Source organism: Eleginops maclovinus, chromosome 12, assembly GCF_036324505.1.
Source record: "Eleginops maclovinus isolate JMC-PN-2008 ecotype Puerto Natales chromosome 12, JC_Emac_rtc_rv5, whole genome shotgun sequence".
Taxonomy (NCBI): Eukaryota; Metazoa; Chordata; class Actinopteri; order Perciformes; family Eleginopidae; genus Eleginops; species Eleginops maclovinus.
Window position 1 is genome coordinate 782,368 of NC_086360.1, and position 13,715 is coordinate 796,082.

Sequence of the window (13,715 nt, forward strand, 5' to 3'; positions counted from 1 at the left end):
ACTATTTGTTTCTCCTGGGCATTCTGGGTACTGGGGTAAATAATACACCTCATAATCTTCCTTGATGTTGGTTGTAGCTCTTCATAGACTGCTGAGATCCCTTTCAGCTCTGATCTAACAGGTGCAAGTGTGTTGGTCCACTGTTCAATCACAAAAGCGGGCTCTTGAATCAGTTTTCGGTGAGCAAGCTCCCTCAAGATTTGCTCAATGTTATCAGCTGTTGGAAGTCTCCGGCAGTTGTGAATGTCCATGATTTCCAACAATTCTTCCTGGTCAACACTTTCAAAATCTGAGCGACAAGATTAAAAAATCACTCGCTCAGACTCTGATACATACTTGAAAAAGCAGTCCACAAGATTACTCTCCACAAAGCCCAAAACAGCTTGCTCCAGAAGTACAGGTGCAAGTTTTACAGGAAGGTACTTCTCCTTTTGCCAGCCAAATGTGATTATTCGGCCTACACTTTCCCATTCTTGTTTACCGAAATCGTGACGTAGGTATGGCACTTTGAATCCATTTCCCATGGTGCACTGCTCATAGAAGTCATTCCAAAATTCTGACAGTACATCCCTCAAAACACCTCCATCATCTACAGCGTTTTCAAGCTTTCCATCAGGAAGAATAACTTGAAAGTGAACATGACCCTCCATGATACTTTCTTCAGAAAACACTTGAATAAGTTCTTTGAGAATCTGTCCACGATGAAGGGCAACAATTTTTTTCTGTCTTTCTCTCTGATTGGCTTGTTCCTGCAACATATCTGTGGGAAGAGGCAAAGGTGATTCAAAAGGTAGTTCCTGAGAGAAAGGCAAGGTATCCTCAAGACTTGAGTACTCCATCCCAGCGATGCTTTCTGTGTGGAAAGTTACAATGCCACTATCCTCTAAAGCATCCATGTGAAGTAACGTTTCATGTTCAGTAGACCCACATGTATCAGTTGGGTCGACTATGGTGTAAAGAAGGGAAACACTGTCACTGCTTGCATTTGCAAATACTGTGCTGCTTCCAACATAAATTACATCTGAGGTATTAATCTCCACAGTGTTTGTTGCAGTGCCTGGAGTGTGGTGATCGGTATCTTGTCTGTCATGTGTCTTGTCACCTTCTTGTGCAGTTGCATCACTATTCTCCTCCTCCACATTTATGTCACTGGTGATGTCTCTCTTCTTGGTTGTCAAATAGAAACGTAACAGCGGTAACTTTGTCTTTTCATACAGTTCCCCAACTGTGACGCTCTCCACTAATGGATGCTGCTGAAAGTCAGTTAAATCTATGTCAAAATCAGAAAGACTCCCCTCTGCACTTTTCCCATCTGGAAAAAACAACTGCACAGCCTTTTCAATCAAGTTCTGTTTTTTACTGTCCTTTGGCACACTCTCTTTTCTGGTTCCCCCACCCTTTCTTGTGCATACCTGCACAAATTCCCCCTCTCTGGAATGCAGCCATCCCAATTCTATTTTTCTCTGGTTCTTCTGAGCATTCTTTGAAATGGTTTGATGCTCTATCTCAGGCACATGATCCCCTTTGTTTCTTGAGAACTTTCCTTGAAGTCGCTCAAAGATTTTTGACTTGCGATTACTGGGTTCTTTTTCCTTCCGTCTGCAGTATCCAAAAACAGCCAGTCGATCACCATAAGATGGCAGATACTCTCTTAGCTGGTCATCTGTCATGAGGTGTATGACACTGGAGTCAATCTAAAATTAAGAAATATTTCATGAATTCTGAGGTCAAGTGCCTTAAATTATAACAATGCATATACAGCACGAGATATTATATACAAAGCTCTTTCAAACTTTGTTTTTTTTAATTCCTGATTTGTCAAAATTAAGCATTTCCTACACTAACTACCTTCTCCTGCTCCATTCGCTGTATGTCTTCCTGAGGCACATGTCGTGACCTTAAGTAGTCACTTAGCTCATCCATCTTGTGACATTTCAGGAAACCTCTGCAACTCTGTAGAATCAAATTAAAACTTAAATGTGACCTCAAATAAATAAATAATCATCTATTGATTTTCAAAGTCTTTGATGTTTATGGATTTGGTATCCAAGCATCTTCACAGTTATTTCATGTTTAAATAAGACAAAACCTTTCATTATGGTCTAAATGTTCAACTAAGAAGAAAAGGAGCATTGTTTCAATTTATTTTTTCTTTAAATATCTAAAATCAGTCTCTTGGTTTTCAGATGTAACTTTCGATACTTAGTAAGTTCATAAATAATCACTCCATTTGATGTAATTGTGAAGAAGCTTATGACAACACTGGATGATCTAGTACCGGTAGCAACTGTAGTTTATAATAAATTGTTCGGCTTGATGCTGACTCAGTTATCAGCCTGATTACTAGATTCAGCAATTAGCCAAGATAACCGTGCAATAATCAAAACTATCCACACGAGCTGAGCGAGCCACCTATTCATTCATACGGGATGTTGTTACTGGGCAGTGTTGTGCATGAACGAGTTCAAAAGAACGCGTTCATTGAACACGCTCATTTTTTCGTGAACGTTGAACTGAACGCAACACATTTTTCAATAAAGAACTTGAACGTGAATTAGTTCACATTATGTGTCATGAACGGCAGACATCACTATAAATGAACGTTGGCATTTGTTTTCCATTGAAAACTGAGTGACATCTGTTTTCTCTTTTGAAACGCAACGAGAGAGAAAGTTCCTCCCTCCTGTAGGTGCCGCTTAAATCATGTATCAACGCAGAGATAGTTTTGGCACTGTATGCGCAATGCATTGCGGGCAACGTAGTGTCCGGCTGAGAATAGTTGAGTTGAATAGTTGAAACGTACTGGCTTCCGCACAACGTTACCCATGATGAATTGCAGCAGAGCGGCTTAGGCATAGCAACGCCGAGAGCGCGGAGGGCTGGAGGCTCGAGAGAGAGAGAGAGAGAGAGAGAGAGAGAGAAGAGAGAGAGAGAGAGAGAGAGAGAGAGAGAGAGAGAGAGACCAATGACGACAGTGAGAGAAAGCGCTGCGATTTAAAAAAAAAAAAAACAAGATGGCTAGTGGAAGTGATGGCACGGAGACGGACTCCGATTCTCCTCACGAACATTTAAAACAATTTTACACTCTTGCAAACCAAGACCCCGACGGCAAAACTCTTTCCTTCCTGTGTAAGATGTGTCCACCTGCGCAGCAAAAACAAGTTAGGACATCGACAACGTCCTTCTCGAATTTGAAACGGCACATTGAATTAAAACATCCATCCAGTGTGAATGCAATTCAAGAGTTTTGCTCATTTCATACACACACATAGGTATATATAATATCATATATATCAAATAATATATTCATATTTCATATTATATATTCTTTATTTAATTGAATGCTAGTAGATTTCATTGCACTAAGTATAGAACTGGTCTATCTTGTCTGTATTGCTACAAGTTTCAGCACCTGTTAAGAAACCAACAATAGCAGTGTTATGAGCAAATGTCTACAATGAACAGTTTCAAAGAACGTATAGTGATTTCTAGCTCGTAGTGTGAAAAAAAGTATTTATTTGAATATCTCACGAAAAAAGTGAAATGAACTGAACTTTGAACTAGTTCAGAATTAAAATTGTGAACTTTGAACGTGAACTGTTCACTTTGAGCATGTATGAACTGAACTTGAACTAGTTCAGAAAAGCTGTGAACTGGCACAACACTGTTACTGGGTAATAATCGGTATGGCTTTAGCATGTGCCCCATAAGAGCTAGCTAAATTGGAAAGCAACAGGGGACATTACATTACATTATATTACATTACAGTCATTTAGCAGACGCTTTCATCCAAAGCGACGGACAACTCGGTGCACACGTAACGTTAAAATATCTGTATTGCCGCATGCTTTAGGTCTTCACAGCGTCACGTTTAATTAACAGTAGGATATAGCTATGACAATATTTGACTTACCAACTCTTGGTTACAGAGATATGTTTAGGCTGCTATGGTATTGTAACCGCCTTCGAGTAAAATAAAGCTACTCACTGCCGCAGTAAACACACGGTTAACACACACTTGTCATTTCAGGGACACCATTTAGTGGCGTGAACGTTACAACGAAACTTTATGGGTTCAATGACACATATCCGAAGCTAAATTAACAGCAACGACAGACTAGAAGACTTAACGATTACGCCTAAAAGCCGATCTAACTAAAGTCACCTATAGTTACCTCATTTAGGATTGCATATAGCGTGGTTAGGCAGCGAGATGATGAATGAAGGGACCATTGAACACTGCCATTGAGGCGCATGCGCACTTCGTATCTCATAATTTCGACTTTTTATCTCATAATTTCGACTTTTTATCTCATAATTTCGACTTTTTTATCTCATAATTTTGACTTTTTATCTCATAATTATGACTTTTTATCTCATAATTTCGACTTTTTATCTCATAATTATGACTTTTTATCTCATAATTTCGACTTTTTTATCTCATAATTATGACTTTTTATCTCATAATTTCGACTTTTTTACTTTTTTTTTTTCTTTTTTTATGGCGGAAATGGGCTTCCATACACAAGACTGGAGCACGTCAAGATTAAAAACTCAATTGAGCAACACTGAGCATGTTTCAGTCACTGTGGACATTTGGTCTGACGGAAAGATGAGGGGATTCCTTGGTGTCACTGTCCACTGGATATAGAAAGAGACAGCTAAAGAGGGGATACAGCTAAATACAAATCTCTTGGCCTGCAATCGCTTCAAAGGCTCACACACAGCTGAACAAATCTGTGACCAATTTGAGTCAATATGCGATGAATACAACATCAAAGATAAACTGGACTACATTATTAGTGAAAATGCTGCTAACATGTGAAAGGCATTCACTGTGTGCTTCCCCAGTGAGCAAGAGGATGATGACGGAGATCATCTTGATGACCCTGGTCTCTGGTGTGACTTAACCCTGGAAGAACAGCAAACGGTAGATGCTGCTATGGCAAAGAAACAGCGCCTGCAGTGTTTTGCGCATACTCTTCAGCTGGTGGTGGGAGACGGTTTGAAAGAAACAAAAGTGGCATGTCCTTGTCCTTCCAAGTTATCAAAACTTAGCTCATTGCTGCACACAAGCACAACATTCAAAGATGTGTGTACTGGTCTGGGTGGATCTGAGCAGCAATCCCACTATCCAGTTCAGCTAAACTAATTGTCAATGAATAACTCCATGAAGCAGGGTGCCGATTATGAATGTTTACTCAAATTCAAAGAGTGAAACTGAAACACAAATGTAAATATATATATCAGTTACGAAACTGGATGCACTAAAAATACAAATACACAATATAACATATTGCAATAACTAAGTGCACAAAGGTTGGAGCTTTGCTGTATCACTCCACAGACAATAAACAGATAGGGAAAACATAGCTAGTGCCGTATAAAGTGGTACAAATCGACCATCCAATAACCAAAACAATGCTGTTGATGCGTAGCTAAGGACCTAACAAGCTGCAGTACTTACAAACATTGCGATTATACAGCTAGCAAGACGAGGATGGTGGAAGATATGATTTTTAGTGTTACGGTAGCTAAGTAGGCATTGGAATCACTTCCTGAATAGCCACTTCCGGTTTGACCGGAAGTACTAACAAATAAATGCGACTCGATAAAATAAAAGCCACAGCTTAAAAAAGAATAGGGTCCAGAACACTCCCCCCCCTGGGGTCTCTAACGAGCCCAGATAAAACCAAAAGTACTAGTCTTGTGGAGAAAGGAGGAGGACCACTTCGGTCACGGGACGGGAGAAGACTCTCTGGGTGCCTTCCTTGACGACTCTGATGTCCACTTTCCTCACGACCCCGTCCTGGCTTGGAAGAGTCTCCATGACAATAGCCATAGGCCACTGGTTTCTCTTGGCTTGATTGTCCTTCATCAGGACGATGTCTCCTACTTGGAGGTTGGAGAGGATGGGGAGATGGATTCCGAAGAAAGGCTGGTCCGGAGAGCCATGTTGTGCTGCTTAATAAGGCCGCTGGGATAGACCTAGACCCGTGGTCAGCTGGGTTGTGGTCGGTAGGCACATGCCTCCATTGGTCTGGGGATGTGGTCTGTCGTATCCGTTGAACTCTGTTGTTCACGTAGACGAAGAACCGCCTTTCTTGATTGTGAATGTACCCAAGGACTACCTTGCTGTCTGAGTAGTATGTGATACGGTCGACCTCCAGGTCCATCTCTTCCACGATCAACTCTGCAATCTCGACTGCAAGCACTGCTGCGCACAATTCCAGTCTAGGGATAGAGAGGTCTGGTTGAGGCGCCAGCTTGGCTTTTCCAAAGACGAAACCGACCTCAGTCTGTCCCTCTTTAGTGGTGGCTCTCAGATAAGCAACTGCTGCGATGGCCGTAGTAGAGGCGTCCGCGAAGACACAAAGCTCCTTGAGGAGAGTACTAGAGGGAGAGAAAGATGTGTAGGTGCGGGGTATCTGGAGCACCTGTAGGTCTTTTAATGAGTCTCTCCACCTGGTCCACTCAGCTTCCCTGTTTCCGGGGAGGGGTGAGTCCCAGTCCTCGGCTTGCTTGGTGAGGTCTCTGAGGAGCAGCCTGCCTTGTATTGTGACAGGGGCTAAGAAGCCGAGGGGGTCATACAGGCTGTTTACCGTAGACAACACTCCTCTACGGGTGAATGGTTTGTTGTCGTCCATGGCCTGGAATGTGAAAGTGTCCGAAGCAATGTTCCAGGACACTCCGAGGCTGCGTTGTAGAGGGAGGTCATCGGTGAGGAGGTTGAGATCCTTGATATCCTTGGCACGATCTTCTGGAGGGAATGCTTCTAGCACAGCAGGTCTATTGGAGGCTATTTTATGCAGCCTGAGGTTGGACTCTGCAAGCATCATTCGAGCACGTCTGAGGACACTGATGGCCTCTGCTTCGGTAGGGAAGGACTTTAGTGCGTCGTCTACGTAGAACTCTCGTTCGATGAACCTTCTTGCGTCGCTGCCGAAGTTCTTTTCTTCTTCCTTGGCTGCTCTCCTCAGGCCGTAAATGGCGACGGCGGGGGATGGGCTGTTGCCGAAGACATGGACGCACATTCTGTAATCCACAATGTCACTGTCCGGGTCGTTGTTGTGGAACCACAGGAAGCGGAGGAAGTCCCTGTGGTCTTCACGCACTATGAAGCAGTGAAACATGTGCTGAATGTCGGCAGTGATGGCAACGGGTTCCTTCCGGAATCTCATGAGCACCCCTAAGAGGGTATTGTTGAGATCAGGGCCTGTGAGGAGTACGTCGTTGAGAGAGACTCCTTTGTAAGGTGCGCTGGAGTCAAACACCACACGGATCTGTCCTGGCTTCTTTGGGTGATATACTCCAAATGATGGGAGATACCAACACTCTTGGCCTTCCTGTAAAGGTGGAGCGATCTCTGCATGCTTGTTGGTAAGCATCTTCCCGACAAACTCTAGGTAGTGGGCTTTCATCTGTGGCTGCTTGCTTAGAGTGCGGCGGAGAGAGTTGAGACGGCTTTTGGCGTACTCCCTGTTGTTGGGCAGTCGTTTTCGTGGGGACTGGAAAGGAAGAGGTGCAACCCAACTTTTGGACTTGTCTTGTCGATACTCGTCGTCCATGATCTGCAGGAACCTCAGGTCATCCATTGAAGGAGCGCGCTTGTTGTCATTGGCTGTGTGAAGGAAGACTGACTGACCCAGGTTTTCTCCATCGAGTGTCTGTGTGCTGTCTGTGGTGTCCAACGCTGAGTAGTTGTGGGCGAACGTCTCTTTCACCTGGATTTTGCTGTTGCATCGGCTGAGGAAACTGGGCCGTCCACTTTCCAGAATGGAGGTTTTGAATGTTCCGACATGGGGCGGCTTGTGCGCTCCCCTGAGGCACACGTCGCCGACAACGACCCATCCAAGGTCCAGCTTTTGGGCGAATGGGGCGTCATGTGGACCGTTTATTTGGCTTCTTACTTTGTGTACTCTCAGAATGTCTCTACCGAGCAACAGGAGTATGTGTGCATCTGGAACCAGAGGTGGGATCTCATCTGCGATCCGTCTCAGGTGTCCGTGGTGTCGAGCAGCATTGGGGGTTGGGATCTCCGAACGGTTGTTTGGGATTTGGTTGCATTCGAGGAGTGTGGGGAGAGGGAAACTGACCTTCTCGTTGGCTGACTCCACAACATAACCACGGGCCTTTCTCCCAGCTGTCTCCTTGAGTCCTGAACATGTCCTGAGTGTGTATGGCGATGGACTACACGCCACGTTGAAGATGCTGAAGAACTCCGACGTCGCCAAGGAACGGTTGCTTTGCTCGTCCAAGATAGCGTACATCCTTCTAGACTCCTCCCTTCGTCCTTCGGGGAAGACATTGACGAGGCAGATCTTGGAACATGCCCTGAGACTCATTCCATCTCCGCATACTTCCGTGCACTTGGTGGTGACTTCCTGGTTGTCCGCTTGTTCTCCCTCCTCCCCGTTCTCTGAAGCGGGGGGAGACGACTTGGACTTCCAGGGAGCTAGTCCTGGGTGGAGTGCTGAGGTGTGGCGGTTGCTGCCGCATTCCTTGCAGTCTACCTCTGTGACGCAGTCCCTAGCTAGGTGGGCTGTGGAGGAGCAGCACTGGAAACATATGTGATTGTCTTTTAGGAACTGCTTGCGCTCTTCTAGGGTCTTCTCCCTGAAGCCTCTACATTTCCTCAGTGGGTGGGCTTTGTCATGGATGGGGCAGTGGTTCCCAGGGTCGATGTTTACAGGTTTCTCTGTGGGGGACACTTGCGTCTTGTGTACTGATATGGCTGTCTTCGTATGTCTGTCTAACCTCTCTTTCTTTTCAGTTGCTGTGCGGGAAGGTGGGAGGTTGAAGCTGGGATCTGTTTTAACTCTGGCTTCCCTGCGGATGAAGTCAGCAAACACAGTAAAGGGGGGGAAAGCCACATTGTTCTTTTCCTTGTATTTGGACCCAAATGAAGCCCATTTATCCTGGAGATTGAATGGAAGCTTGTCGACGATGGGAGCCACTCCTCTGGAGGTGTCTAGGTAAGACAGGCCAGGTAAGTAGCCGTCCATCTTCGCAGCTTCGAGTTCTAGGAGCAGATCGCCCAGGTCGCGGAGCTTGTGAGGGTCTTTGTACGTCACCTTCGGAAAGTCTTCCAGTTTATCAAACAGAGCCCTTTCAATTGCCTCTGGTGAGCCATAGTACTCTTCCAGCCTCTGCCAAGCCATCATCAATCCGACCTGGGGGTGCCTGATGTTGACTGCTTTGAGCCTTCTTGCCTGTTCTGAGGACTCCTTGCCAAGCCATTTGATGAGGAGATCAAGCTCTTCTCCTGCAGACAGGCCCAGACCTGTGGTGGCGCCGTAAAAGGTGGACTTCCATCCCCAGAAATTCTCTGGTTTGTCATCGAAATTGGTTAGCCCTGAGGTCACCAACTGGCTCCGTGCGAGATACCTGGCAAGGTCGTTGGTGATGGAGGTGTCAGGGTTGCTTTGGTTGACCGTTCTGCCCTGGTTGCCATGGCGATCGTCAAGGGGTCGCTGTCGACCTCTTCCATCCATCCCTCGATCGTTCTGCCAGAGCGCCTCTGTTTTCATAGGCAGGGGTGAGTAAAGCATGGGTGTAATAGGCTGCTTTATGTCGCTCGTAACTAGTGGTAACCCCTGATAAGATGAGGCATGTGGATTGTGTGAGTTAGACTTCAGGCTGAGTTGGTCCTGTACATAGTGTTCTGTACGCTGGAGTCGTGTCTGGGGTGAGAGAGAGTTAGAACCTCTACTGCGGTGTGACTGATGGTCTGAGTCTATCAAACCTGACTCCAGTATTTCTGCTTCTACCAGTGCAGCATCCATTTCCTTTTCTGCTTGTAGAGCCTCTAGGGTGGCGTCCAGGCGGACCTTCTCTAGTTCGAGGCGGGCCTTCTCTACTTTGAGTTCTATTTCCCTCTGAGCGTAGGCAAACCTGGAGCGTCCTGCTTCTGCCTTGGCTCGGGCTTTGATGGCGGTCTGGGTTGATGAAGAACTGCGTGATGCTTTTGAGGAACGAGACCGTATTGACTTGTGGTCCTCTTCTTGGAAACGTTCTTCAGGCACTGTGGTGTATGCATAGCCCCCTTCTGCCATGATGAGGCGAGATGTGTGTGTTCACTGAGGTTAAGACGTCAGGGGAGGGTGTCGTGGAGGCTTGCTCGGGGCCTGTATGACAGTCCTTCGGTCTTTTTTCCAGCCGTTCCTTTCTTACAGCTTGATGTTATGCTGTTTTTTCACTGTACTGGTCTGGGTGGATCTGAGCAGCAATCCCACTATCCAGTTCAGCTAAACTAATTGTCAATGAATAACTCCATGAAGCAGGGTGCCGATTATGAATGTTTACTCAAATTCAAAGAGTGAAACTGAAACACAAATGTAAATATATATATCAGTTACGAAACTGGATGCACTAAAAATACAAATACACAATATAACATATTGCAATAACTAAGTGCACAAAGGTTGGAGCTTTGCTGTATCACTCCACAGACAATAAACAGATAGGGAAAACATAGCTAGTGCCGTATAAAGTGGTACAAATCGACCATCCAATAACCAAAACAATGCTGTTGATGCGTAGCTAAGGACCTAACAAGCTGCAGTACTTACAAACATTGCGATTATACAGCTAGCAAGACGAGGATGGTGGAAGATATGATTTTTAGTGTTACGGTAGCTAAGTAGGCATTGGAATCACTTCCTGAATAGCCACTTCCGGTTTGACCGGAAGTACTAACAAATAAATGCGACTCGATAAAATAAAAGCCACAGCTTAAAAAAGAATAGGGTCCAGAACAATGTGTTTGATAGTGAATTTGGGGAACAGAAAGGCATCCCTGCTGCAGTCAACACAAGATAGAACTCAACACTGAGGCAAGTAAAGGCAGTTCTCCAGTGTGATCATCTAAAGCTCTGTGCCATTCTAGAAAAGGCTGGGCATAAGAAGTTGTCATTCACACCAAGAGAGTGGAATCTGTTGAAGGAGTTGGTGGACATCTTGAAGCCATTTGGAGAAGCAACTGATTTGACACAGGGAGAGAAGGTCGTCACAATCAGTGCAGTTGTTCCATCCGTCTTGTCCCTCAATCATCACCTTGAGAAGCTGAAGCCTCAAGTTCGTTTCCTGAGCGGCCTGGTCGGAAGTCTCCAGGCATCCCTAAACAAAACATTTCTTGGGATCTTCATTAACGTCAAAATGGCCAGGACTCAAGTTGGGATCACTGCCCCCTTTTCAGACCCAGTCTACTTCAAAGCAGCCGCCTTGGATCCAGCCTTTTCTCAGCTGTAGGTGGAGCACCATGTACTGGTCAATCGTGTCATCAAGGCAGAGGTGGAACAACAAGTTAAAGGTAAATATTATTGACTTCAATGCAACTTTTTTTCTCGTAGTCTGATCTTATTGACAGCATCAAAAATTGCATTTTTCAGTCTAACACTGTGTCACCAACACCAATGGTAATAAGAGCTCTTTTGTTTCTGCTGTTAAATGTTTTTCCAGAATTGATCTTGCAAGATGCTGCAGAGACTGAGCAACCTGGGCCTCTGGTTGATGAAGAAGAGCAAGAGGACCTTGGACAAGGAGAAGGGCTGTTTGCTGCATACCATAAGAGGCAGAAGAAGGATGTTGGGACCACTCCATCACTACAGCTAAGTCACTACCTAGACACAGCCACAGGACAGAACTCCCTTTTGTTCTGGGCACTGAACATGAATTGAAAAAACATGAACAATTGGCCACCAGAGTCTTGGCAGTGCCTGCCTCTAGTGCTCCAGTGGAGCGAGTTTTCAGCCATGGTGGCATCATACTACGTCCCCATCGTGCACAAATGACTGACAGACTTTTGGCCAATTTGATCTTTTGCAAATGCAATGCAGCATAGGGCCCTGACATAGAAAAGCACAACTCTGTTCATTGTCATGTTCATGACACTTCACATCTAGTTCCCTTCCAGACACACACACACACACACACACACACACACACTTTCTTGGGAGTGAGGATATCTTGTATAAAGTGGTGACATGTTTGAAAAGGTTAAGGTTACACTTAGGTTTTGAAATGGGTGCCGCCGCCGTTCTACCGGTGGAATCGGCGGGTGTCGCCGCTGCTCCCCCGGTGCCGGCTGAGCCCGAGGCAGGAGAGGGATACAGTGTGCAGACAGATAGTCAGGTTAGGGAACAGCGAACTGTTTCTGGCATAGAGACAGTAAATAATGATTGCTTGGATGTTCCGAGTGTTACAGCAGCAAAAATGAACGAAGCAAGGCAAGGCAGTGGAGAAAGTCGGGATAACAGCAGGAAACGACCGGCAACTGAAATCAAATACGTCCCTGACTGCAGGCCGTAGATCGGGGCGGTAACCAACCTGGGGAGGAGTTAAACGTTTGACTCCTCCCCTAGATCTACTCAAAGGCACCCCCTGGCAGCACATTGACAAACGTCTGTCCCCCTCGTTGTTTTAAAAATCAAGCAAGGAAAGCAAAATAAGGCATTAGCATGACTGCATCCCGCTAGCCGAGCCTTTCTTGCCTCGCATATACGGATTCCCTTTGTCACTAGCCTGCTGCTGTTTGATGACAATATCAGGTTGATCTGGGCCCAGCTCTTTCACCTGAAGTTTGTCCGCCAAACTTCTTTTCTCCAACGACTCTTGAATGAGAGATTTCACCGAGTTAGGGACCGGGTTGAGTCTTGGGTTAGTGCTCACACTCGCCATTGTTGTTGTAGTTAAAATGGCGCCTGCAATGACTGGTCCTGACCTTCAGAAGCCTCTTTATACATTCATGGCCGGGGGGTATTCTGAAACAGCCCCTCCGGAAGAAGTTTTGATTACGCTGATTCGCTACATTTTGTGATGGACATTCATATCTTGAATCAGCAATTGGCTAACCTGCTACTGAGACGCACCTCCATGGGGCGATTTGTCTTTAGCCCCAGCACAGTTTTTCAGTCATACAGTGTACTAGGAAAAGCATATATGTTACCCAAACTATTTTGAAATCATATTTTACACATATTTCTGGGTGCATTCCATATTTTAAACACACAAATATTGATAATTTATATAATCAATTATTTTTATTTTTATCATTAATAATAATGTTTGTGCATGTGGTTTAGGGAGGGCGGCGCCCTATCGCCCCCTATGGGCCAGCCGCCACTGTTTGTAACCCAGGTTATGATGCAGTTGACAGGTTATGATGCTGTTGACAGGTTATGATGCTGTTGACTGATTTTATGACCGTTCCCGCATTGCCTCACTGACTTAGCGCAAGACAAACGTGCCATGCACACGTCACAGTCTAATGGTGCGTTCTCACCGGATGCGATGCGAATATTCCCATCGCTGCTATCGCTCTAATTGCATCGCTCTTATTGCTCGTGTTTCACCGCGGCTGTCAGTTGTGTCCGCTTCATTTAAATACTATGGTAGATACCAACTACATCAAAATGAATATAGTTTACCGTGATTTAATTGTACTACACATTTAATAATAATGCTGAACTAACAAAACACTGATACCGGTTGGTAAAAACCATGAATTTGTAGTGAATGTTGCTTTAACACGTCCCATCACAAGATGGCAGACGAAAAACCCTTTGAAATGTGTGTTTTCTGAATGGAGATCGGACCATTCAGGCTAAGCTCACGTTGTAGCTGCTCCGTCCACCCTCACAACAACATCATGCAGACATAAATAAAGCATCGACTGTATTCACCATGCCATAGACAGTCCGTGCTTTGTACATGTA